At 32.3% G+C, this 26547-nt stretch overlaps 2 pseudogenes; both read left to right on the top strand.

Moving 5' to 3' along the window:
• The first annotated feature begins 3716 nt into the window (after positions 1–3716).
• LOC129950041 (uncharacterized) overlaps positions 3717–26547 on the top strand; it is a 97788-nt pseudogene continuing 74957 nt past the window's right edge.
• Positions 15852–16574, top strand: LOC129948916 (40S ribosomal protein S2-like; annotated as a pseudogene).

Below are 26547 nucleotides of genomic sequence, written 5' to 3'. Positions count from 1 at the left end.
CGACATATAGGACAAATGTACGTTTATGGAAAGAAAGTACAAATTTCGAACATGAGATTTTAATCAGACATGACATTCCGCTGGCACAGAAGTCAAACAGAGTGGGGCACCCGGTAACTATCTATCTGTCTGTCAATACCTGTACAGCCCAAACCATTATGTTAATTGGTTTTAAATTTGGAAGTTATTTATTTTTTTTGGTTTTTAAAAGAGTATACATTTATTTTTTCAAAATTCGATGACTCAGATAGGGGTAAACATTTTTCAACGAAATTCAAATGTACAATATATATTTATAAGCACTTATTTATAACTGCATACCATAAATATTTTTAAGACAAAGTTAAAAAAATGTGAATAAAAATATTAATTAAAGAACGATTTAAAAAAAATTAAAAGAGGCTGGGATGCGACGCACACTGAAAACTTCCCACCCCGTCTGTCTATTTGTCTTGCTTAAAAATTTGTATTTTTACGTGTTGGGCTTAAAAAGCTGCTAGTTGAAATATTCTTACAAATTTTAAAATTACCAACAATATTTTTCATATATAGAAATAGTTTAATTTGAAAATCTGGTTTTGTTAAATTTTTAGAAATAAGATGAATGAAATTAATTTGAATGATATCAAAAACTGGACATCAATTTTTACCAAATTTGCGTACTATTTTTTGTAGATTTTATTTTTTTTATAAAAAATGGACTACTGAATATCGAAAACGATATTTTCTCTTAAATAAAATTAGTTGGTAGACAATATTTTTAATTTTTAAAAACTTATTGAGTCGTAAGAAAATTTGTAAGTATTGTTTTTCTGTTAGGTTTTATTTTTTGTAAAAAAACTGTCAATTGGATTTTCCTGAAAATTTTACTGAGTTGTTTAAAACCAATATCTCAAAGTTTTGAAAAGATATTTGAGTCAAAAATCAATTTTTACCAACTTTGAGTAATGGTTTTTTAAGGTTTCTATTTTTTATAAAAAAAACTAAGATTTAAATTTTTCTCAAGGTTTTACCAGATTTTAAAAACGTTATTTTTCTTTGCACAAAATTGTTTTGGAGATTAAATTATAATTCGTACAATTTTTTTCAGGTTTTTTTATTTATAAAAAAAAGGGATCATTTTCAAAAAGTATACTTGTATATATATTTATAATATACAATTTAATTCAAGTTTCTAGCGGTTTTGGTTGGTAAGATATTTAGGGTTAACCAAAATGTTCAACTTTTTTTAAACTGCTTTGGTAAAAAAACAACCCACGCAATTTTTTTAAGAGCCCTTTCTGCATCTTTTTGCCTTATTATCTGTATGAAAAATGTATTTGAAGTCGATATCTCTTCTGGTTTTTGAGCTATGATCTACGAAAAAAACGTCGCGAACGTTCAGACGTACGGACGTTCGGACGCAAGGACGTACGGATGTACGAACGTGCGTACACATGCACAGAAATCTTCCTAAAAATCTTTTATTTCGACTCTAGGGACCTTGAAACGTCGAGAAATGTGAAAGTTTTCAATTTGACAAATCGGACCCATTACAATATTTTCCTATGGGAAAATAATAATCAAGTTTAATTTTTCTTAATGATGGCATTTAAAGATTTGAAGAAAAAATTATTTTGCTCGTACTTTTTTAAATCTTAAAATGCAGTTAATATTTATAAACACGCACTCTTTGGATATTTGAGAACGTTTTTGCTACCAGTCGTGCATTTTATTTAAATTGCTTTTATAAAAAACACACAGAAACGTTAAAATTGAAAACAAAAATACACAGTTTCATACATATTTCTGTTAATTAAAAGCAAGATTTTAAAAAATTTGTATTTTTTTAATCGGAATGTTGAACAATTTTAAATATTACCAATAGTTATACAAATTTAAGAAAAGAGCTAAAAATATATTAAATTTTCAACAATATTTTGTGTTCTTTTATATTTTGAACGAATTTAGAATTTCATACATTTTTTAAAATAGTTTGAACGACTTCAAAGTTGAGTGTGTGGTGTGAATAGAAAAATTTCACATTTAACAATATTTTAACTATTTTTTGAATAACTTCTTAATTGATTTACTATTTATCAAAATCAGATATAAATGAAGAAAGCTATCATTTCATGTTTATAGGACCTAAACGAAAGTGATAGCCCTTTTATTGTTGTTTTCCCAATATTTAAGTATGTGTATATCCGTTTTTTTTTGCAAAAGAAGTTTTTTCTTTTTTACTCAAAGACTAACAAGAGACTGCTAAATCATCAGAAGATTTTGTTAACCTTAACCTTTTCCCAAAACAGGATTATGTACGGACAAGTCTACACATAAATAAACGTCTAGTAAAAATGCTTTATACTGTTTTTTTTTTTCAAATTCATTATTGAATACTCATTGTAGGGATAGACTTATACTTACAATCAATGTTTTACCACAACAACAAAAAGGTTTTGTTGAAAAAGTTAGTGAACTAGGACTAATTTTTGTAATTCAATTTCTATTAAATACCAAAACTCTGATAGATGCTTTTGAAGCTTAATTTTTATAGCTATAAATGTATTTGTAGGAATTGTTGATTTTTCAGACCAGTTATTAATGAACATTACGATAATTTGCAAAAACTGCTTACTGGTGTTTTTTTATAGACAACAAAACCATAGACACAACCTTTGTTTACCTAAACCTACTTTAAGGAGAAATTCAAAATTAAAAAGAAAAAAAATCGACCAAAGATAAATATAGAATATTTTTATTGAACGGTACCATAAATCATAATTAAAAATATTCTCTCTTGAATAAATAATAATTAGACTTTAAGGAAACTCTAACCTACATCGATTTACCCACTCAGCTCCTTAAAACATCCTTTGCCTGTAAACAGAAAACCATAGAGAATCAACTTTGCCTTCTAAGCATTCCTCGCTGAACAAGAGGATCTATGTCACTGCAGGACAAAGTATTGTTCTCCAAAGGTTATCTATAAGCAATACTTTTTTTTGTATACCCACACACACTGAGTAAAAACAACTATAAGAAAAAAACAGTTATCATTTTAAAAATTACCCAATGACACATAAACCTTTGAGAAAACTTTTTTAATAAAAAAAATACAAAACAAAATGAAATATCTCTTTCAAAAATATCTCATCATTTTAAAGTAAATTTCAATCAAGTACAATTTTTATACACAAACAAATGAAATTGACAAGACAACACAACAACTATTCTAATGACTGACCTTTTGTTGAACAATTCAAAAACTGTTCTTAGTTTCTCTCAACTTAACGAAACAATAAGGGATATAACGAAAAACAGTGTTTTCTCTTACTTCTAAAAGGAAATCCTTACTGCAATCAGCTTTCTCTTTCATTTGCTTAAAATAAATACAAAGATTCTCGCACAAAAAAATAAATTCTATATAAAAACTAAATTCAGCAATAAACATAAATTTCCTTTCTTTTATTTAGTTGTAAGATCCTTTTAAAATCACCCCCTTTTAGCCTCCTCAAGTCAAGTAGGCAATTGAAATAAATTCTCATCTCTCAAAAAGCTCGGAAATCTCTCCTACAAATTTTCGAATTAATCTCTTTCGAAATACTCCCTCAAAAGAGTACAAGTTTTCTGAACCGATTCGTCCTTACACAATACCTAAACGTCCACGTTCATAGCCCTTCGCGTTTCTATAAGCAGATAAACGATATGGGAGAGCTTTTAGTCGAAAACAGTTATTTGTCCTGTACGGTATACTTGTAACACATAATCACTAGGCAACATTTTTCTTCGCACCACAATTATATTCACATACTACAGAAAGCAAAAAAAAATCAAAAATGTCCATTAAGGATATTTTATCCTTTCCGATCAATGTGTGTTAAGTGATGATATTATATTGAAGAAGAAGAAAATAAGGTCTCCAGCTATTTAAAAAATAAAAAAGAAAGTGAAACAAAAACTTAAACCAGGTCAAGGATCCGTGTGCGGCTTGGCAATGCCAAAGTCTAATACACCATCATCATCATCATGGGCATCAGCTTCAGTCCTAGCATGGGGCGAGAGAGAAAGAGAGTCAATAAAGAACATTACAATATCCTTGTCAGTTACAACAAATTTCTGCTTCATTGAGTGAGAAAATTGTATACTATTCTAGTTCTTGTGAGAAGAAAAAAGGAAAAACTTTCTTTTCTTTTGTATAATAATTCCATCAGCGTTACGGACGACGACGTCGTCGTAGCCACCATCGTTGTATCCTGTACACTTTTCTAGCAAGGAAAGTGGGTTATCTACTGAGCCTGAACCTTAGTCGAACACTGACCCTATGATGTCTACTTAAGTGGAATAAATCGCGTTGTCATCGTGAACATTTTAAGGACACTGGTTATTAATTATATAGTATCGGAAGGGGTTGTGTTTCAAAAGTGTTATCAAAATTAAATTAACCCCCTATCACCTCACTCTCCGAAGAAACTTATTTCTTCACTTTTCTTTACGGTACCTAACTACCAATTTTTTTGTATTGGTATTTATAAAGAAAAAAAAGTAATTAATGTTAATTTGTTGTGGGGAGGAAGTATGTTTTTGGTTTCGTTCGTCCTTTTTTGATGGTTTTGTGTATCTTCTCTGCTTCCTTCACTTCTCTGATGCCACACATAAGACATAAGACAAACAAAACAACATAAGTGCGATTGTAATAAATTTTACTTTATTTGCTTTTTCGTCGCGCAGCAGTAGCATATACATACATAACTATATACGAAAGCAGACCAACAAAGTAAAGTATAGGGAGTGATAAACAAAGTAATCAAGGAATCGGGAAGAGAAGACAAAGTGTGTGTGGTGCGTCTTGTCTTGCCTTTTGCCTGAGGTTGTGGCTGATACACATCAATTCAAGGAGCTCTGTTTCGGCTGGGCCTTAGTTGTCGTGATATACCTTTAAGTAAATGAGTTAGTCGCAATGAGTTCGAGTGTGAGTATGTAAGAGTGCGGTTGTGGGCGTTTAAGTGGGTGGTTTCTGTGCAGAACACCTGCTGCCAAAAAGTTGATCATAAAAGAAATATAGAAGGAGAAGAAAAAAAAGAAGGAAAATTTATCTTATTTACCCAAGTCCCAAGTTCCAAGCCCTAAACTAACCACTCGATCCTTCCCGTTGGCCCTTTAGGCATCTTCATCGTCATCGTCATCGCTATCGTCGTCGTTCTGGTCGTTTATGCGTGTATGTGTAAGTAAAAAAGTTTTTTTTTCCGGTCGTGCTTGCTTTTTCAATTAATTGCCATCAAGACGTTTGCTGACATACGTTTCGTCCTTATGATTCTAATCGGGGCTAGGTGGGTGTAGTTATAAGAAAGTGATGTCTGTACATGTGAGTATGGTGTAGTGTATTCGGTGCGGTTGGAAAAGGCTCTCCCGGTGATATTAAAGGACGATACCAGACTTGCTTTTGGTGAAGACGAAGACGATTAGTTCGTCGTCCTCGGAGACGTAGACTTAGTCAGAGTCACCCCCGCTGGTTTACTCCCAACTACCCATTACATAGCTTTCATAATAAAAAAACGCCGACTATAAGAAGACCGACCAACATCAATAACAACAACAACAATAAGAGTACAGCGGATACGTGAAGGACGAAGGCTGAGAAATGGACGCGATTAAATGGACGATTATTGGGATTTTGTTGTCGGTTCTTGGTAAGTTGCTTACGTTTGGGTTACAGTTGTTGTGTGTTGTAGGTCTTTTTTTTCTTTTCTATTTTTATTATTTTTTTTATTTTCCTCTTATATTTATTTTTCTGTTGTCCAACTCCTTTGGTATGTTGTTGGAATTTTATTCCATTTGTTAGGGCATAGTGTCTTGGGGATTTGTGCAGAAATAAAAGAAGAAAGAAAGGACACCAAAACAACTGAAAAAAAATTAAAAAAGAATGGGACACTTGTTTGGTTGCTCAAGCTCGTAAGGAAGTAAATACGACACAACAGTGGTGACCATCGTAGTGCTGGAAGTATATAGGAGTGGTGGTGTTGAAGAAATAAGTATTTATTTAGTGTGGCATCATTTTGGAAGGATGAGGCATTTTCTTTTTCCATTTATAAATTGATATACAAAAGTATGGGTATATATGGTTTCAATTAAGATAAAATAAAGTAAGAGTGTAAGGAAAAGTCCAAATATACCTACAAATTTCTGTCTGGAAATATATCTACCTATCTACCTTAACATATAGATTTTTATAAGTGGCAGAAAATTATTTTCTTTCTTATGTTTTTTTTTTAGATAGCTACCCGAAGATATTTATATACGAATGGTGTGGTTGATTATAAGATAAAGTTCACTGGCAAATAGTGTGGGTTTAAATCAAATGTGTTGGTTTTTATTAGCAATAACGTTTCAAGAAACTAACTATAGGTTTGTGTCAACCTACACAAAACAAAAAAATATGGTCTAATAATAAAAATCCAAAGTCATATTATTTTTGTTTTAGTTGGATCTATAAAAGTTTCAAATGAAAGGCAACTTGAATATACGAATAAACCTTATCACTTAACTTTAATGCGCAATTGCAATCTACAATTGTTGGTTTGGAAATAAGTTAAGATTGAAAAAAACTGTCACGATAAGAAAAAAAAAGTAAACAAGGTTTTCTACATTACGTGGACATTTTTAAACATTCAAATTCATTACCTTTTTTATTTTTAAAAACGTTTTTAAAAATTTTATAGAGGCTTTCAAAACTGATTTTAATATGATAAATTATTTGGAGCTTACAAATAATCAGAATTCCTGTTTTTTGAAATATTCAATTTTTAAAGAATGAAAAAAAGATCAAAGTCTATTCACCAAATTATCTGTACTGGAACATCCAAAATCTTAAAATGTCTTCTGCGCCAAAACAGTTTCAAAGGTGTTTTCGTTAAGTCTTTTGCAAAATTTTTTGTGACTTAAAAAAAATATTGTAGATATTCAATTTGGCTTTGATTACTAACCAAAGCATGTTTAAATAAACAATTGAAACTCAAAATCTTTTAAGAACTAGTTTTAGCATGATACTAATTTTAAATAAGTTCAATAATACTCGTATGGCTGTCAGTATTAAACAAATAAATAGTTCACGAAATATTCAAATACTTTCGATAGAAATAATTTCCATAAAAATGTGCTACAGTACAAAATTCTACCACGGCTGCGTTTTTTTTTTTAAATTTTGACGCCTTGCTAGAAAATTCTCTTTATTTAATGTAAGCATACACATTTTGGGAGGGAAGAAATGGAGATGTTTTTTTTTTAATAATCAATATTCAATGATTAATTAGTTAAAAAAATATGTTTATTTCTAAAACGTTGTTTTAACAAACTTAAGCTCGTCTACAAAATAACACTGAGAACACTACATTCAATTATCTTTCGACTTTAACTTTTGTGTAGAATGACATAAACATCAATGTTTTACAAACATTTATTTTCAAGAATTCCATAGTTTTCAAGTCCATAATTTAGACGAAAAAAAAACTAAACTTAATCTTCTCTCTCCTAAATTGTGTTGGTCACATCATATTTAAGTTTTTTTTTACTATCATAACACAAGTATTGAGATAATTTAGATTATCTTGCATATGGTATGACGTATGATCACAAAACCAATAAGTCACAGACCTTTTGTTTCACATGGTTTTAGTGTTGAATTTGTGTGTGCTTATTTTTAACTACAAAATTTTTTGATACAAAGTTAAATTTATTCCTCATTTTATATTCTTAGCTCAAAATTTATTTACCCAATCGTATATCATGATATCATTTCCAAAATGTTGACTTATTTTAAAAAATGTCCACTTAAAATAACATTAAAAAATAAATTGGGTGACTTAAAGCTGAATCCGAACGGCAAATTTGAGAAAGAACTTTTCATGACAAGAACTACTCTTGGAGAATTTGTCAGTTCCTCGCAAGAGGCAGTACAAGTGAAAAAACTTTAGATGGCATAGGCAGGGATCAAACCCAAGACCTCTGGCATGATAGTCCAAAGCATTTTTTTTTTTTTAATTCATTTTTATTAGTTCAATCTTAAACCTATCTTAAAGCTAGACAAAAATTCATAAAACTAGCCTAATTATCCATAACTTACAACTAACTTAATGGTCCCATACGGACACTCTAAGCTAAACTATAACACTAATTACTAATGCCTTTTGGCCTTAAGATCTATTTTACTTCAATTTAAATTTTATTTGTTTTGTTTTTATTAGAAAATTTTGAAAAAAAAAAACTAATATCAATAACCTTTTTTATTTATTTTTACTTACAAACTACTTAAAATAAGGTCCTTAAATAAAACTTAAAACTAACTTAAACTACCCATTCTACCTATAAACTACTTAAAACTAGAACAACCACAGCAGCAAATCTAACTATCTAACATTTTTGTTTTTCATATTTTGTTGTCTATTTTTTTTATTATTTTTTTTTTAATCCATGTTTTTTTTTTTAATGTTCTTTTTTTGTATTTTTTTTTTTGTATTTTTTGTATTTTTTTTTTCTATTTCTTTTCGGGCCACCATGCCTATTCTACTTAAATCTAAACCCTAATACTATTAAACAAGTATGTAAGCCGGCCAAGGCTTAAAACCCCATCCCGACTACCCACTATCCAGTGCCGATTGAAGCCACCAAAACTGGTTCTCCTGCTTCACCCTATCAGTTCGGTCCCGTTCGGACACAGCCCTACTGAACCGAAGGAGCTCTGCTCCACCTTGTGCCATGACGTCCCGATTGTACAGGAGTCGCCTATCCACGGTTCTTCGTCTGACGTGGTAGATTAACGGAACTGCCAATCTATCCTGTATCAGACCGCATTTGTCTAAAAAGAGGAATGCCTCTGGTGGAATGAAGCAACTCCAGCGTTCACTCTCAAAATACTCGTCGTTCGGATAGAACGCCCCGGAAATTAAATTGTTGGTCGAAGACATTGCTCCTGCAATGTGACCTCGAACGAGTTTTATCACGAAATTGACGATTCTGTTGATTCGATCCCCGTTGTATACGACCTCGTTGGAATAGTAAGGCACGTAAGAAGATTCGGCTGTTCGATATAAGCCGGTACAGCGTCGTAAACACTGCCGCTCGAACACCCGAAACTTCTCCATCTGGGAAGGGGCAACGTTGAACCACACAGGACAACCATAAACGATCGTTGGCCGTATGAGGGCCATGTAGCAAATTACCTTCACTCTGGGGTCAAGCCGACTGCTAAAAAACAGCCGTTTCGTCAGAGCAAAGGCTCCTCTGGCCCTGGTCAGAGCAGCATTTATATGTCTGTCGAAATATAAATACTGATCTAACCAGATACCGAGGTACTTCACTACACTTTTGCTCGCTAATGGCTGCCCATTGAGATCAACGATGACCATCTTGCGCCAATTCTTGCACGTATCCCTCGTGGCCCTAGCCAACGGAGTCCGGAACAGAATTGTCTCCGACTTCTGGACATTTATTTTCAGTTTCCAGTCGTCGCAATATCGCTGAATCTTGTCGAAATCACGCTGCAGGAGAATTCTAATAACCTCAACCTTTCGGGCCGTTCTGTACGCAATTAGATCGTAGGCGTACGCAATTGCCTTTGTAAGACTACCTATCAGATCGCTGGTGTAAATGCTGAAGAGAATCGGCGAATTCACAGCTCCCTGTTGAAGACCATTTTTAATTGAGAATGTTGTGGTAGAAGTTACATTGCCACTTTTGACAACAAACTTTCTACCGTTAAGCATATCATAAAGTATATACAACAATGGCTTACTTATGCCAAGCCTGCTCAGTTTTAGGTAAAGACCCTCTAACCATACGGTGTCAAAGGCCTTTTCCAAATCAACCAGAACATCACCTGTGTATTGTTGTTTTGATTTATTCCATTGGATATCAGAAACTAGTTTAGAGGCAGCATGAATTGTGTCATGACCCGCCTTGTACCCGAACTGTTTATCCGGAGTTATTTTGTTGTCCGCAGCCCACTTAGTCAGAGCCCTATTAATGATTTTTTCGAAAACTTTGCTGATGCTCGGAAGAAGACTTATCGACCGAAGATTTGACGGGTTGGAGTTGTCCTTTCCCTTTTTCGGGAGAGGATGAACCACAGCAGTCTTCCAATGCACTGGATAATATGCATTATAAAGTGCATTGTTGAAGAGTGTGGTGTGAATGTCAATTGCTTCCATCGGTAAATGTCTTAGTACAACGTTGGATATACCATCGACACCTGCTGACTTTTTGTTTTTTATTGAATTAAAGATGAGCTGAAGCTCAACCTTCGTCACTAACAAAGGACTTGGTCCCGTTTGCTCGGCGATTATGGCATTTGCCAAGAAATCGTCATTGAACCGCATGAAACCGCGGTTCTCAGATCGCCATTGTGTCATATCATTTCGAAGGTAAAAGTGATTATGTAGGGCTCTGTTTTCCAGGTCGTGGTTGGGGCGAATGCTAACATTCACCTTGTACACTTGCTGGAAAGCAGCTCCCACCGCCTCGACTTTTTCCTTCGGATCTTCAATTATATAAAAGTCATCGTCAAAGATGGCTACTTCTGGATCTATTTGCGCTGTCATGAGTACGTCTCTGTTTTCTTCGGTTCTTTGGAGTTTCAGACTCGGAAGGTCATTGTCGTTCTTTTTTCTGAATATCTTGTTGATTTTAGGGAACATACTAGGGTCGCTCGAATTAACTGACCGGATCTTGCGGTCCCAGTACTTGTTAATTGATAGCCTGTAGTTCTCCTTAATCAACAGATTGACATTTTTTATTGACGACTTCAGTGTCCTAACCTCCAAGTCGTTAAGTCGTGTGGGTCTGTAAGTCGTCTGTACAAATTTTTGAGTCTTGTCAGTAAGCCACTCTTGTGCTTTCGCAGTGCGTCAATTGTCGCGTTTCTGTAAGCGTCCATTTGGTCCCGTTCTCTGTACTTTGGGATTGTCCGTTCCATCGTTCGTTTTATTGTTTCGTCCATCTGTTGTAAATGTTGGTCAATTTCTGTATTTGTCAGGTTTCTGTTGTTTGGTGGGGCTATGTCACTCGAACGAAGTTCTCTCGCTAGGGCATTGGTGAAACGAGGCCACCGCATCTTACTGTAATTGTAAGAATGCGTTGGAACGTATTCCTCCAACTCCACGCGTTCGTTCGGAATCTGCATTACAGCAGCCAGTCCGCAGTGATCACTGTCGTACTCGACTGTCTGTAAGCAGTTTCGCGGGTGATTACCCACTTTGTCTGTAACTGTCAGTCTGGTGTCGTACAGCAAAAGGTCCAGAAAGGAGCCGCTTCTTGGATACGATGGCCTTTCGGTAGCCAGCAGGTCGACGCCATATTCAACGCTGTAAAGATTCATCAAATTAAAAAGATGATTACCTCTGGGATTACTTTGTTGATTTCCCCAATCTTCATGTTTTGCGTTCAAATCACCGGCCAAGATGAAATAGTTTTCTTCCAAGCTCAGTTTAAGTTCCTTAAAAACAATCTCGAGTTCTGATGCAAAGTACGTGACCTGCGGAGCTCCAGCCGCATAAGCCGCAATCATATACATCCGCTTCCCTTGAGAGAGAGAGTTGCATACAACGCAAACTTCTAGCGTCTTGAGCTTTCGCAATTCATTGTTGTATATGACTTTATAATTAATGCCTTTTCGTATAAAGAGAGCGACACCGCCCCCTTGAGTGCAGTCGGGCCGGTCTCTTCTGACGATATTGTAATTTTTATGAGTCAATTTGTGTTTGTGGTTTAGCTTAGTTTCGCTAGCCATAAACACATCGGGACTGTAGTCTTTCAACAATTGGAACATATTGGCTCTTCGTTCAATCCTAATCAGTGAATTTACATTCACAGCTAGGACTTTAAGGCGCGTCTCCGGCAGCGCGCCCATTATGGTCTAAATTGCGCCAGGCCAGGCAACAAAGAGTAGAGATGATCTACCCTTTTGCCTTGCTCCTTTATCTGACTTTGCAGTCCTGTTAGTTGACCTTGAATGCTCAACAACAAGGCTACAATGTCAGGCTGCACCTCTGTTGCCTTAGGCACAGGGGCCTTTAGGGCAACCGTTGGTGGAGCCTGTCTCGTGTTCTCCTTCCCTGACACCATTTGGGCGTAGGAAAATTTGGGATCCACGAATTTTTGTGTTGGAGCCTGTCGAACTGTTCGACTTTTTTCGGCATTTTGGCTGGCCTGTTTCTGTTTCATTTGTTGGACCTTAGGGCAACCCCTATAGTTAGCGGGGTGCCCTTGGTTTCCACAAAGGACACATAGTCCAACGCATTAACCATCATGCCACTTGTACTATATTTAAAATTAAATATTTAATTTAAACTAGAAGCCATATGTACAGTCGATTTTTTATAGTCTTATTTGAAATACATTTGTACATAATTTAGAAAAAGTGACTGAAATACGAGGACAAAAAAAATATTTTTCGTACAAAAGAGAACAAGTTCTCTTTGAGGGAGATGTTTTGTAAAATTGTACAAAGAGATCAAATGTGGTAAGTTTTTTCGTATTGACGAGAACTTATGTCACATTTATTATATTAAGACCTTTATAAATAAAAATGTATTGTCTTCTACTTTAGTAAAAGAAACGTTCCAACACAATCTATTTTGTTTAGACTTGCACTAGGTTTTTGTACTTCATACGACATGTAGCAATGTGTATAAATGCTTTAAGATCTTTCTATTGTTTTAAGGGTCTTACGTCACTATTTAAACATTAGAATATAACATTTTTTAGACAACTTTGCGCAAGTGCAGTGTATCTCTAAAAAAGATACATTTTCTCTGAGAACTGGAATAAAAACTTTCTATTGTCAATTTTTTTAACGATTGGCAAATTTGGAATATGTATGAAGAGATGACAAATTTCAAAATATTATGGGAGCAGAAAAAGACTGGGTATACCAAGAACCGAAGCAACTCCTGAGTAGGAAAAATAAGTTATAATTTTCTTATGCTTATTAAGTCTCATTATTTCGCATTTTAAATATTGATTGTTATCTCTTAATCTATTGTAGTGCTTGGTTTAGATATTATTTATTGTTTATTACGATATTTCAACTAAATATTAATAATTTTCCTCGGATTTTATCTAAACGAAACTAATGGTTAAAACTAACCCAAAATTGATTGAAATTTAGAAAAAAATCTTTGTATTTTATTTTTGATGACTTTATGAGCTAAAACAACGCAAATGGTTGAAATTGTTGGAGGAAGTTCAAGGAAGGTATAGAATACCCATACCTACTTAAAATTGAAAAACGTAATTCTTAGAAATATGAATAACAAATAAGAAAATATATATATCTTGAAAATTTCTATGAATAAGAATATTTCCTGCAAAAATTGTTGCCCACACGTTTCAAGTTTCAACTGTATACCTTACCTTTACACAGCAATAGTGGTTTTCAAACTAATGTGTCCTTGAGTTGTTGAAAAATTGATTTTTATAAAGTATTTTTCCATATATCCATTTTTTCTTCGTGGCACACATATAAAAGTAAATGATGAAAAAGTAAGACGGTATGAGGGGGTGGACATTGGGTGGGAGTGGAAAAGGTTGGGTTAAGGGAAGAAAATATAAAAATACCTGAATTTAACTGTCAACTGTCATGATACAGCTCGAATGCAGTATATAGCATATTTATTATACTTTTAATATTATTTTTTAACCCTCAAGCAACATTCTCACAACCACCATATACACAACACACAACTCCAACACAGCATCTCGTCCTTTTTTCTCCACTTTTCCCATCAATACTACGACGAGAGTACTTTTAGGTAGGGTAAAGGAAGGTAGAGGTAGGTTTATGCATTGACCCGTATACTTCAAGAAAAAGAATGGAATGTCAAAATCAATTTGTGGCATTTTATTGCATTACACATGCAAAATTGATATTGCTCAGCTCAGCTTTTGAAATAGCATTTATGGTTGAATTGTTGTGTGCGGTGTATGTAGTATATAATATGCTCTATGTTGGCATTTTTAGCACCATATAAATTTATAGATATACGTATGTTCATTTACTTATTATTCTACCTTTACAAAATGAAGGTTGGATGAGTTGTTGAAATAATTGGTTTGCTGGAAATAACACACTGATTGTGTGTTCAGGTATTTCTATAAGAATTTACATTTCGTACAGATAGATATAAATTGTGAAGGAATGCATCATAATATAGTGTACATATATCTCATTTTGAAAATCCAATAAAATGATGAGTTTCCGTTTGGAATTAAATAGATAAAAGCTCTGTCTTTGTCAATTCTTCATAAAATCTTGTTCTAAGAATTCGTAATCAATGGCATGACACATCGCTGCTCAGGCATTTCAAGATATAAATTTATTGACTTATAAATGAACATAGTTGAGTTAACGTTAATGGGTAAATGGATGAAGTGGGGAGGGGTAGGATGGAGAGATTCGATATACACATGAACATGGTTCTTAATTTTGCTTATACTGAAGAAGGTCTAAGACATAATTTTTAAGTTCCTGGAATTTTGTATCATGACGCAATAAAACTCTGTAGCAGAATATTTAAGTTTTCTCAAAAACTATATGTTATTTTGTCCTCCACTCTCTCTAAAGAAATTTAAATATATGAAAATGAATAAAAACAGACACTTTTTTAAAGATATTCACTTAATTATAAGTGTTTCTAAACTTAAATTTAATTTTTTTTTGGCGAACAACTTTTTTTTTAACCAGTTAATTTATTATTTAAAGAGAAGCAGAAGTTTTTAAAGTTTTTGGTGAGTTGCTTGTTGATGTTGACCTTTCAATTAGTAATTAAAGTTCAGACCCTTAGTGCCGATATCAACATATTTAAAAACTAAATAATTAGTAGCTTCCATTTTGTATGTATAAAAAAGTATTTCAAATGTACAGATATTTAAATATGAGATATAATACAAAAACAGTTAGTTTACAATGAAGTAAAACATGTGATAAAAGAAGAAAAACAAAATATTACTTATGTGATGGTTGTTCTTTATTCCCCGTATTGGGTGGACAAGGACATTTTTCAGAACTGCAAGATAACTTACAATATAAAAGATTGGAAAACTATCTTAAATTACAGAATTACCTAAATTATTTTTAGTATTCTTTTTAATATAAAGTTGTTTCTATCCATACGAAATAAAAAGATTTAAACTCAAAACTAAGAAACAATACATTTTTTTAAACCAATTCTGTATTAAATGTGTGCATAGTTACTCCTTTGTTTTTTTTTTAATTCAAAAGCTGTTTTGCTGTTTCAGAATATTTAGAAGAATAAATTTCAGAGTACATATTTAAACTTTTGACAGGATAAAAACCTGAATTGTATATTTTAAAAGATTTCCGGTATTTCTTACAAACAATGTTTGGCAATATTTTAAAGAACCAAAGATTTGATAGAAAAAACTCAAACAATTTTTTCACAGGTTTTATAACAATTCCTACGTTTTATTCATCCAACTTTACATATTTTTTCGAGTATTTTACCATAAGTCCAAACAAGAAACTGATTGCAACAAAATGTTGTAACATTTTAATATAAGTGTTTTGCTTAGTTAAATCATAACACCTTCAGAGTTGTATAGTACTTGTATAAAAGACTTCTCTTCTTTCTTTTTCCATCACTGTCCATCATGCTGAAAATGATAACACTCATATAACAAGATATCAGTATTTTTCATTTAATATAAAACCTAGTCGTCTACACTCTTACACAAGGATCCATAGTAAAATGGATAGAACAATCACAGTGACTGAAATAGAATGTATTCGGTTTTGATGAATCATTTGTTGGATAAAATAAACATTCGGTTTTTATCTTTTACGGATATAGTTTCATAACAGCATGGTGGATGGTCGCGGCAGTGGTCGTTGACGTGATGTCAAGGAAGATTCTAAGGAATGGATTCCAGTCACCAAATTGGGATGTTTCGTTCGTGATGATAAAATTCACAACCTCGAAGAGATCTTCATAACTTTACTCGTTGCCAATGAAAGACTTCGATATCATCGATTTTTTCTTGACTTCCACCCTTAAGGATATAGTTTTAAAGATCACGCCTTTCCAGAAACAAACTCGTGCTGGTCAACGAACCCGTTTCAAGGCCTTCGTCGCTATCGGTGACAACAACGGTCACATTGGTTTGGGAGTTAATGCAGCAAGGAAGTTGCCACCGCAATTCGTGGTGCCATCATCTTGTCTGTCGATCCAGGCCGTCGTAGTTACTGTTGTAACAAGATAGGTAAACCCCATACCGTTTCATGCAAGGTCACCAAAAAATGTGGTTTAGTATCTTTGCGTCTAATGCCATCTCCATGTGGAATTGGTATCGTACCGGCTTCGTTTCCAAGAAGCTCTAGACCATCGCTGGTATTGAGGATTGTTACACCTCAGCTCGTGGTTCCACCGGAACCTTTGGTAACTTCGCCAAGGCCACTTATACTGCCATCGCCAAGAACTAAGCTTACTTGATCCAGACTTGTGCACATGCCCCTCGGTGTCAACCCATACCAAGAGTTCGATGATTTCTTGGCCGACAAACCAGGTGTCAGACACGCTGAAGGTTAAATAAATTACAGCGTCAATTCACTCCCATGAAGACTGTTACGATCCTGTTTCAATCTTCTTTTCAAGAAAGTTTTCTTGCAGTTGAAAATATCGTTCAATACTAATAGTATTTGATGAGTTCAAATACATACACCCCAAAATAAGAACTGTTGTGCCCAAGAGTTTTATCCTGTCTCTATACTCTCTCTTATTTATATTAATGATCTATTGACTATATATTATAATCGACTTGCTGCTTTCATTTTCATATTCGTTTCTAGATTCAGAACTTTGTTTTTCGCATGTGGATCTTCGACGTTAATGAACTTTAATCTCTTTAAATTCTTATTTTCACTGCATAAACAAAGCTTTAAAGTATAAGATAAAGCCTTTTCCACTGCAACTTTCTATGGAACATACGAGATGTCATTAATAATGCAGAAAGATAATTGGACTTTTTGAGGCCCTACAAGAAGACCATTTTATCTTTATTTAATTTTTAAGATTTACATCTCTGGATTGGTGCTCCTGTTACTTATTTAAGTTCATTCATATACGTCGATTCAACATCGTCTGGAGATTACTTGTCCCACCCTTTCTTACCATTATTTTAACTAAATAGCCAATCATATTCCTTCCCTAAAACAATTCAAACTTATTACATTCTCATAAAGAAAAACACATTTATTGGCACATACCCGAGCACTATTATATTCTTCTTGTCCAGTTTAGAGATTTCTTCTTTAGCCGTACTACGTGAATGTGCGATTCCTTAAAATATTTTGTCTTTCTGCCTTACAAATTGGCTTTTCCTTTCCTAATGCTTGCATTGTGTCTTTAGCATGCTATATAGGTAACGAGAATCCTTTGAGTGTGCGCTTATTTTGAACAATAAAATATAAAAAGGATAAGATGTGTATGCATAAGTCATATTTCATAATCCCAGTATCAATCTCAAGTATAATCTTTCATAATAAAATAGTTTTCTTTATAGGTACATATAAGCTTTTACTAAACGGTCTCGTAAAGGGAAGGTATAAGATTTAGTTCTCTTTTATTTTTCGTATTCGTTACTTTTATATTTTATTCTTTTCCATCATCAACTTTGAATTTAAGGAGAAAAGCAACCAGAATATTCTATATCATTATCTCTGACTGAATATAAAACAAATATATGGTATGTATATAACTTCCTTCGTATATAAAATATTATATGTATATGTTGTATAATATTATGCCTTTTAGTCAAGATGAAAGTGAATCAAAAATTCATTTGTTTACATTTGCAGTAAATAATGGAATAACCTTTCCTTTCGTTACGTCCTCCTTTGAAATAGTAATATATGTATGTATTTATGTTTGTAGGTAGGTATAGTATAGGTACCTATAAAAACCTCTGAGGTCTTGACAGTTTCACCTTATATTCCTTTGCTTTTTGTTGGATAGGATAGGATATATTTTTCTTTTTATATAAATGAATGTATATGTATGTATGTAAATATCAGAGTAATGCATATATTAAATTGGTATTGGATATCTTTATGTGATAACCCTGCAGGATGTGGATACACACTTTCTTACTGTGCAAACCACTCTCATTTACATCTTATAGCCATGTTTTATCTTCAATCGAAAATCAATCGATTGAAACAGAAAGCAAAGAACGGCGACAGCATAACATAGACAAACACAATTCAGAGTCAGACCTTACGAGTTTATATAGAACGCTGTCTTTGTTGGGGGCAAGTATTAAAATCTATATATATAGGGTAAGGGTATAAACTTAATACAGCAGGTGCAGTGTAAAATAAAACAAAGGCTCTTATAGGCAGATACACTTGCCTTGCGATGGCGATGACGATGAGGCCCTATAGCTCCCATCAGACTTCACAGGATAAGGTAATTCTATACATTTGCACAACTTGTCAGAAAATATTGAGATAATGGGGATGGGAGATGGGGAGTTGAGCCTCGGGCAATGCAGTCATTGTAACACACAGAGTCTCAGAGTCACCCTATTTTGTGCGATGTGCTTTCATCGAGAAAGATATAATTGTCTTAGAGCTCGGAATCTTATTCCTATAACATATAGAACAATTCAACGGAAAGACACAAAAGCTATCGAAGTTGAAGTCTAAAGCGAGAAAGGCAGGGCAGCAGACATCGTTGACGATGACGATCATGATGACGACAAACGACAATGGCAACAAGAACGATACAAAAAGGACGAAATCAAAGAAGCCAAAGACAGGCCAAAGTCTGTGCGGCTATGTGGCTGTATGGCTGTGTGTCTGTACTGCTGATGTTCATGGTTCAAAGAACAATAATGTTTGAAAGGAGATGAAGCATTGAATAAAATTAATATCCTATAGCCAAATGGCATAATATAAATAAATTGATGCCGTTCCATTATTTCATTGATTGCTTTGTGATAATATTTTATCATAATTATTATTGTCTTTTGTTATTTCCTTGTAATTAAACATTTTGGTATTTGACTGTTGGAATTTTCTTCATCTCTGTCAACAGGTCAATCCCTGAGGCTTGAGAATTTGAGCTTTTCAGAATGTTAAGAATCAAACTGATGGAATATGTTTCTATTTTCCAAATGATTAGGTTCATAAAGGAGAATTGCTTTTGTAATTTTTATCACAGTCTATATATACACTATACAGTTTCATTCATGTGTACCTACAATAATTGTATCTTAACCTACATTAAATTCAAGGGAATGTGATTGAAGCGATATGAATGTAAAACATTTATTTTAATTAATGTTTATTGATTAATGTATCTATAAATATTAGGAGTATATATCTGTATACTTTGTGTTGGTACTATTTGTCAATTAGATAAATGATTTGGTTTAAATTACTTTGACAGCTTTTTCTTCCCGAAAGATCGATTGAGTTTTAATTTAACTACACTTATTATTTAACAAATGGATAACATGTTGAGGGTGATAATATTGGTAAGCCTTTTTTATGATTCGTTTTAAAATTTAAAAACATTTTAAAATGTATTATTATAGGAAGATACAAATTTTCAAACAGTTTATGATGTTGGTAAGGGAATTTTGAATGTCATTTCCTGTACATTTATGTACCTTGTCATTTATGTACAACATATCAATCAATATTAATTATATGATAGAATTTTTACGTTCAAAGAATTCAGTTCATAAAAATATTATTGTTACTTAGGATAGCTTAAACACAAATTGAATTCTTAATTAAAATAAATTAAACGTATTCTGAGAAAAGAGTTACTCTCTTCGTCTAAATTTTTAGAATTGTTGGTAAACCAAGATAATTTTGTTAATTAAATTAAATGTGATTCTTGAAGAGTAAATAATAATTTTTAAATTGTGTTATTCAAAATTAATTTTTTTCATGAAAACAAAAATGTTCACAAGAATACAAGAAAATGTGTCTACCGAAAAAGACTTAATTAAGAAAATAGACACAGATATAGAACAGCTAAAACAAATAAATATTATTAGCATGGATTTTATACAAATTTAAGCTAAATTTTTTGTAATCTAATTTAGATTTTTACAATTAAAAAACTTAATTAAAAAAAACTGTTTCTTATCTTGATTATACTGTATTTTGTACAGAGAGTATTTTGATAATACAGCATTTTGAGACACCGCACTTTAAATGTACAGTACTTTGAAATACATAATATCAACCATACAGTATTATGACTACACAGTATCGTAGTACAGTTTCATACAGAATTTTTACTGTACAGTTTTTTTTAAATACAGCATTTTGACCCGCTCCCAATTTAAGATTGTATTCATTTAGATCCCCTTAAAGACTATAACACATATTTTAAATTGCAGTTTTAAACCGACATTAACATTTTCAGGGACTTTTTACTTCTTGATGTCCTTGCAAAAAAAAACTTTAGGAAAGGTTAAAGGCAACAAACTCTAATACAAAAAAGAGGTTAGGATGCATTGCATATGATGAAATAGTTTAATTTTAAAATCTATGAGATGACAATTATATTTTTTTCAGGTTTTTGATTTAAAAAAAAAACGTTAATTTGATTGATTTTAAAAGTATTCTTGTGTGGTAACACGTTACGATAATAATTCATTCAAGTCACTAGCGTTATTGGTTCTTGAGATATTTCGAATTATCCATATTGTTAACTCTTTTTTTTTCTAAAAGGCATATCTCAAGAACCAACAGAATTATTGGTATCAAATAAAATTCAATAATTTATCTTTTGTTTGCAAAGTATACAAAATCTAGAAACTTGACTCGACTATCTTGGAAAAAATTGTCTTCAAACTAATTTTATCTTACTAAGAGCATTATTTCAGTAATTTAAAAAAAGATTTTGAAATCATTGTTTAGTTATTTTTTTAAGAAAAATTCAATTGAATATTTGTTTTTATAATAAAAGAACACCTACAAATATCAACCCAATTATCTTGATAACAAAAAAAATATTTTGATTTCAAAATTTGTTCATGTTATACAAAATATTGTTTTAAAAGTCTTGTAGAATTTTTATAAAAGAAATTTTGCATACAAAAAAATTGATTTAATGAACTAAATATTAAATATTTTGAGAACAATGAAATATATTGACTTTAAACTTGTATCATCCCGATAGAAATGTTTGTTAATGGTTTATAAAATTTATAGGCATTGTTTCTAAGAAAAGTTGTACCAAAAGTATTACTGTATTAATTTAATTTCTCTGATATATTTCTACAAAAAGAAAAGTAATGCAATTGAATTACAAAAACTGTAATTAGGTAACTTTGAAAGTGGAATTATTGAAAGTAATCAGTGTGTGTCGCATCCCAGCGGCTTTTCTAAGTCATAACTTCAAAAAAAAAAATGAATCCGAAATTGTATCGGTAGTCTTTAAATACAGACATTTTGAATTTAGTTACAAAATATTTCTTCTTGAAAAAAATGTATTTTATTTATTTAAGAATTAAATTGTATGTTCCTTGCCTACCTCTTACACTTCCCAAGACAATACCTAGGAAATTGAAATCAGCATACTTCTAAGAAAACATTAAATGGAGGAAAATTCTAATACATAGATTTTCGATATACAAGGCAACTCGGTGTGGTGTGTTGAATGAATACATATAGTTACCATAGAAGCACAGCAACCAGCAAAAGAAATAATAACCATATGCCTTACTCCCCACCAACCTAAATTTGTTTATAGTCTGCAATTGTTTTCGACATGGAAGGCCCGAAAAAATATCTATACACGTTCAATGAACGTGTTTTTTTCTCTCATTCTGGCCTTATATCTGCTTAAAAACATCATATAGAAAATGTATCTAGTCTTATTCTCTTTGTATATATGAGAGTTTACCAGCAACCAAAAAATTTAGGCCCCAGAACCAGCATCGTGTCAGATTACAAGGATTATCTTAAACGAACACAAACGATTGACTTCCATGTTTTTCTGAAGACCAAGAGAATGCTATAAGCTATACGAATAGCTTAATCTAAGATAGGCACCTATATTCATATTATAACAAGCCTGAAGACGATGACGACAACCACGTCGACAAACGGCAACGACAGCAACAATGAAGAAGACAACGACAACGACGACTATACGACCCACAAACGAAAGGAAATTTTAAAACTTCCATCATAAGGGTATCAAATAGCCGAACGATCCTTTTCACCATCATGACCCTGGGTGACTTTGCTTGGCACCGTTTTGGGCTTCCTTTTATATAAAAAACGTTGATTTCAGAAGCTTTCTTGTTTAGTTTTGTTCTTCCTTGTGTTTTTTTTTTTTTGAGAAGAGTATCTTTTTCAATTTTTTTTACGAATGGAATTTACAATCGAAAACGTCTTCATGGGTCTACTCATCGAGAAAATCTTCATCATTCCATTGTATTCCATTTATGTATCCTTATTTTTTCATATATTATAATAGAGACCTAACCTATTTAATATGTAAGAATCCTCACCCTATCACCTTTTGTATATGTATCTCATACCCAAAGAAATAGTTTTTGTTGCTCTTACTTTTTGTAAAGTCCTTACTCCTAAACACCACCCTTCTTAGGAAAACGTCTCGAGTGTGATGTAAAGTTTCAATATTATTCTTAACAACCAAGTATTAAACATAAACAAGAGTATATGAGTGAGAAAGAGAAAGAGATAGGCAACCGAATTCAGGAAGTGTGGTTAAGATTCGACACGTGATATTGTATCTTTATAGATACATATTATTATATTATTTGCATAAAGTAAAATTTAACGATTAGGTAAATATCCTGTTTCCGTTTCCTGTTTCCCACTTTTTTCTACATTTTTTATTTCTTTTTTAATAGGACACAGAGAATTTATGTGAAAATATCTTGATTTAAGTTTTATGATTTTATTATTTTTTAAGTTTTTTGAAAAAAATGTTTTGGTTTTTAAGCACACGCATATGACTTCATGTGAAATTATTTTGTGTGTAGAATAAACGGTCTACATCTGCATCTTTACAAAGTCGGTCAGGTCCAGGGACACTACATTATACACAAGGCCACAGTGAAATGTGGTTGATGTGGTTTTCTTTTTGGAATTAGGTTCAAGAATTGTCTTATTTATCATTTTAGGACTCATATACCACACATACTCCGAGACAAAGTTTTGTGTGAAGGTCTAATTGTAACATTAATATTTTACGAAATGTTTTTTGTTACTTTTTGTAAGGAGTAAATTTTGTGTTTTTCTAAATAATATCCTTGAGAATAATTTAAATACGAATGGAAGAAGATTCACAGGACTTCACTTTGGTTGAGAATTTACTGAAAATGTTTTGTACCTAGAACATGTTATGTATATATTAACTACAACGTATGGATGAAAAATACAAATGAGGTCCTTAAAGTTGTAAACTTTTTTTTATTTACTTTTCTTGGTTTGTTGTCTTAAATACGTAGTTTCTTTTTTCTTAGACAAAAGAAAATGACAAAAAGTTTTTACAGATCTTATAAAATATGTAATGTTTTTTTTCACTTGGATACCTATACATATACTTATGTCTATTTTTATGAAAAAGGAATGAAGGTGATATGTGCTGAGTGCGTCTACTTTTTGATTTCTTGATAAAATGAATATTAAACTGTTAATGGCAGGAAAATGAAACAAAAAAAAAAACAATTAGAAAATAAAATTGCAATTCTGAAAAAAGGACCAAATTAGAAATGAAAATAAGCATATACCTCTGTACATATATTTAAAATTTAGACTAATTTGAAATATTGTCATTCCCGGTGTTCAATATTTGTGAATTTCGCAAACTAAAAACGTATTTATTTATTTTAATTAGAGGGGCATGGTTTTAACAATACCCGTGAAATGATGGTTAGTGCGTTGAACTGTCATACGAAAAGTCTTGGGTTCGATCCCTGCTTGTGTCACCTAATTTTAATTTTATTCACGGGTACTGCCTTTTGCGTGGAATTGATAAATTCTCCAAGAGTAATTCTGTGATGAAAAAGTGCTTTCTCAAATTTGCCTTTCGGATTCGGCTTAAAACTGTAGGTCCCTTTCATCGCTGACAATAGTACTCGCACACAGGAATGGTTGAGAGTTGTCAGTCACTAGGCCATAGTTCTCAAACGGACTGTTGCGCCACCAAATTCCCTTTTTTATAATAGAAGTGTACTTGATAGAAAAATCTCACAAACAAAATTTATTCACACTATCATATGCTCATATATGTAGGTATACAAATTACATTCGAAACATTTTAACCAACCATGCACATTGACTTAACTATTCTTATGAAATTATGAATTTGAACTAAAGCTTTTCTCTCACGATGAATTCCGTGGCATACACAAAATAAAATTATTTTGCTTTGTAATCAAAACTGATGCAAGGTTTTTCAAATTTAATCCCAGCCTAGCCTAATATCTTTTACGGGCAATTTCTCTACCGAGAATTGATTTTCTATTCAAGGGTATTTCTTATGATGAAATAGTTCTTTTCAGATTAAAGTGATTCAGCTTAGACTTCCCTCCATATCTTACGCAATACCAAATTATCAAAAGAATGGGTGAAAGCAATAAGGTTTTTTTTATTTACTTGGCTATAATATAAGTTCAAACTTATTATTGTATTTAAAATAAGTCAAGCTTTTTATTACACTTTAAAAATCGATCTTAGTCCTAATTATTGACATACCTTTATACAATGTACTTGGAAAATTCATATAATGTGTTGATATTTTTTTTTTTAATTCATTAATAAAATATATTTTTTATGTTTAAAAAATGGTTTAAATTTTAATTTTTAATATTAAATTAATGATTTAAAAATATTAGCTCTTTTTAATAATATTAAAAAAATCTCATTCTTATTATTAAAACACTTATCCTTCAGCTTTTATAGAGCAATCAATTTCTCACTGCCAAAAGCTCTTCTTCCATGCACCATGCAGTGAAATTTCAAGCTGACATTGACGGTGTATACGTACTACGTATAAGTATATTGGATTACCACTAAGAAAAAAATGAGCACTTTAAACCAAATCCTATTTAAAAATGCATCGATTCTCCATCAGGATTAATGTCACCAGCATAAACGGATCACATCCTGTGCTCGTAATTGATTTTCGCATAATTTACGCTCAAAATAGCTGCATCATATGTAGATGTATGATTTTATGTGTGTATAAGAGCATATATGTATTCGAGGAGTGTAAATTGTTCTATGCTAGACGCCAACATAGCGTAACATAACAACAAAACTATATGACGCGTACTTTATCTCCGACAGGCTTAAATCGTACAATTTCGTTGAATACACATCAGTTCAGATGATAGAGATGTTATTGAAAGGGGAGGGGGTGGAATGGGATGAAGGTGGGAACGATGCGATGTTCAAGTGCTATTTAACGTGATGCAAAAAAAAAACTACAATATTAACCACTGCTACGGTTTAGTCATATGCAATTTTCTACTCCAGGTCAGAGCTGCTACCATCGACACAATATCGATGCACAATACATACATACTCGCGGATCTATTGACAGGATATAGGATATGAATATTTTATACATGAATATTTGCCTTATTCATCAACCACAAATGCATGCGTGTTGAATTGTTGTTTCGCATAAAGACCAAATTTCACTGCAGCTGTTATTGCTATTGATGAACATTTGAACGAAATAAAATGCAGACATGCTGTCAATACCACCATGTCTGAAATGGATGTACTCTATGTATGTTTTATGCTACGACTGTCAAGAGCTACTTTTGTACATAAAATGATGTTCTGGGTTGAATTAAATAATGTACCTACTTTGTAATTTTTAACATACATTTTAAATAAATTATACATAAGTTCTATTATCTGAGAACAGACAATTAAAAGGTAACTTAATAAATTGATAATAACTTTGGTAGACATTAAAAATTGATGTTAACATACTTGAAACATTTATGTCGAAACTGTATTTGCTGTGCTGCAAATTTTTGAATTGCGAATTTTGATTCTATCAAGAAACCGGAAATCATTAATTTGCAGGTAATCGTTTCAGAACTTTGAATTTTGTATAGATAATAAAACAAAATAGCTAATTCTTTGCCTGACAGTTGTTCAGTCATTTACGCATATGGTTTTTGAATGAGATCTGGATTTAGTAACAAGGGGGTGTGATTTTGTTTGTATTTTCTAAATATGCGATCCATTTTTCGCTAAATTAAACACAAACAATTTTTTTTTAAAATGGGTTGTTTTACTTAAATGATTTTTGGATATATTGGTATACATTTTTTCCATTGTTGTGGCATCTTCAACGATCCAAAGTTTATGAAAAAATCTCTTATTTACTGTTTTTTTACAAATCACGTTTGTCATCCCATTTCAAAGCTTAACAATTATCTTCAAGTATTTTTTTTTCTTCGAAAAAATGCTATAAGAATTTATGGCTTTATAAAGGGTTTTTTAACTTACGCGGGAAGATTTTGGAGCCCCGTGGTGGC

Source organism: Eupeodes corollae, chromosome 3 (genome assembly GCF_945859685.1).
Source record: "Eupeodes corollae chromosome 3, idEupCoro1.1, whole genome shotgun sequence".
Lineage (NCBI taxonomy): Eukaryota > Metazoa > Arthropoda > Insecta > Diptera > Syrphidae > Eupeodes > Eupeodes corollae.
Note: the sequence above shows the minus strand (reverse complement) of the source record. Positions and strands in the feature narration are given on the sequence as shown.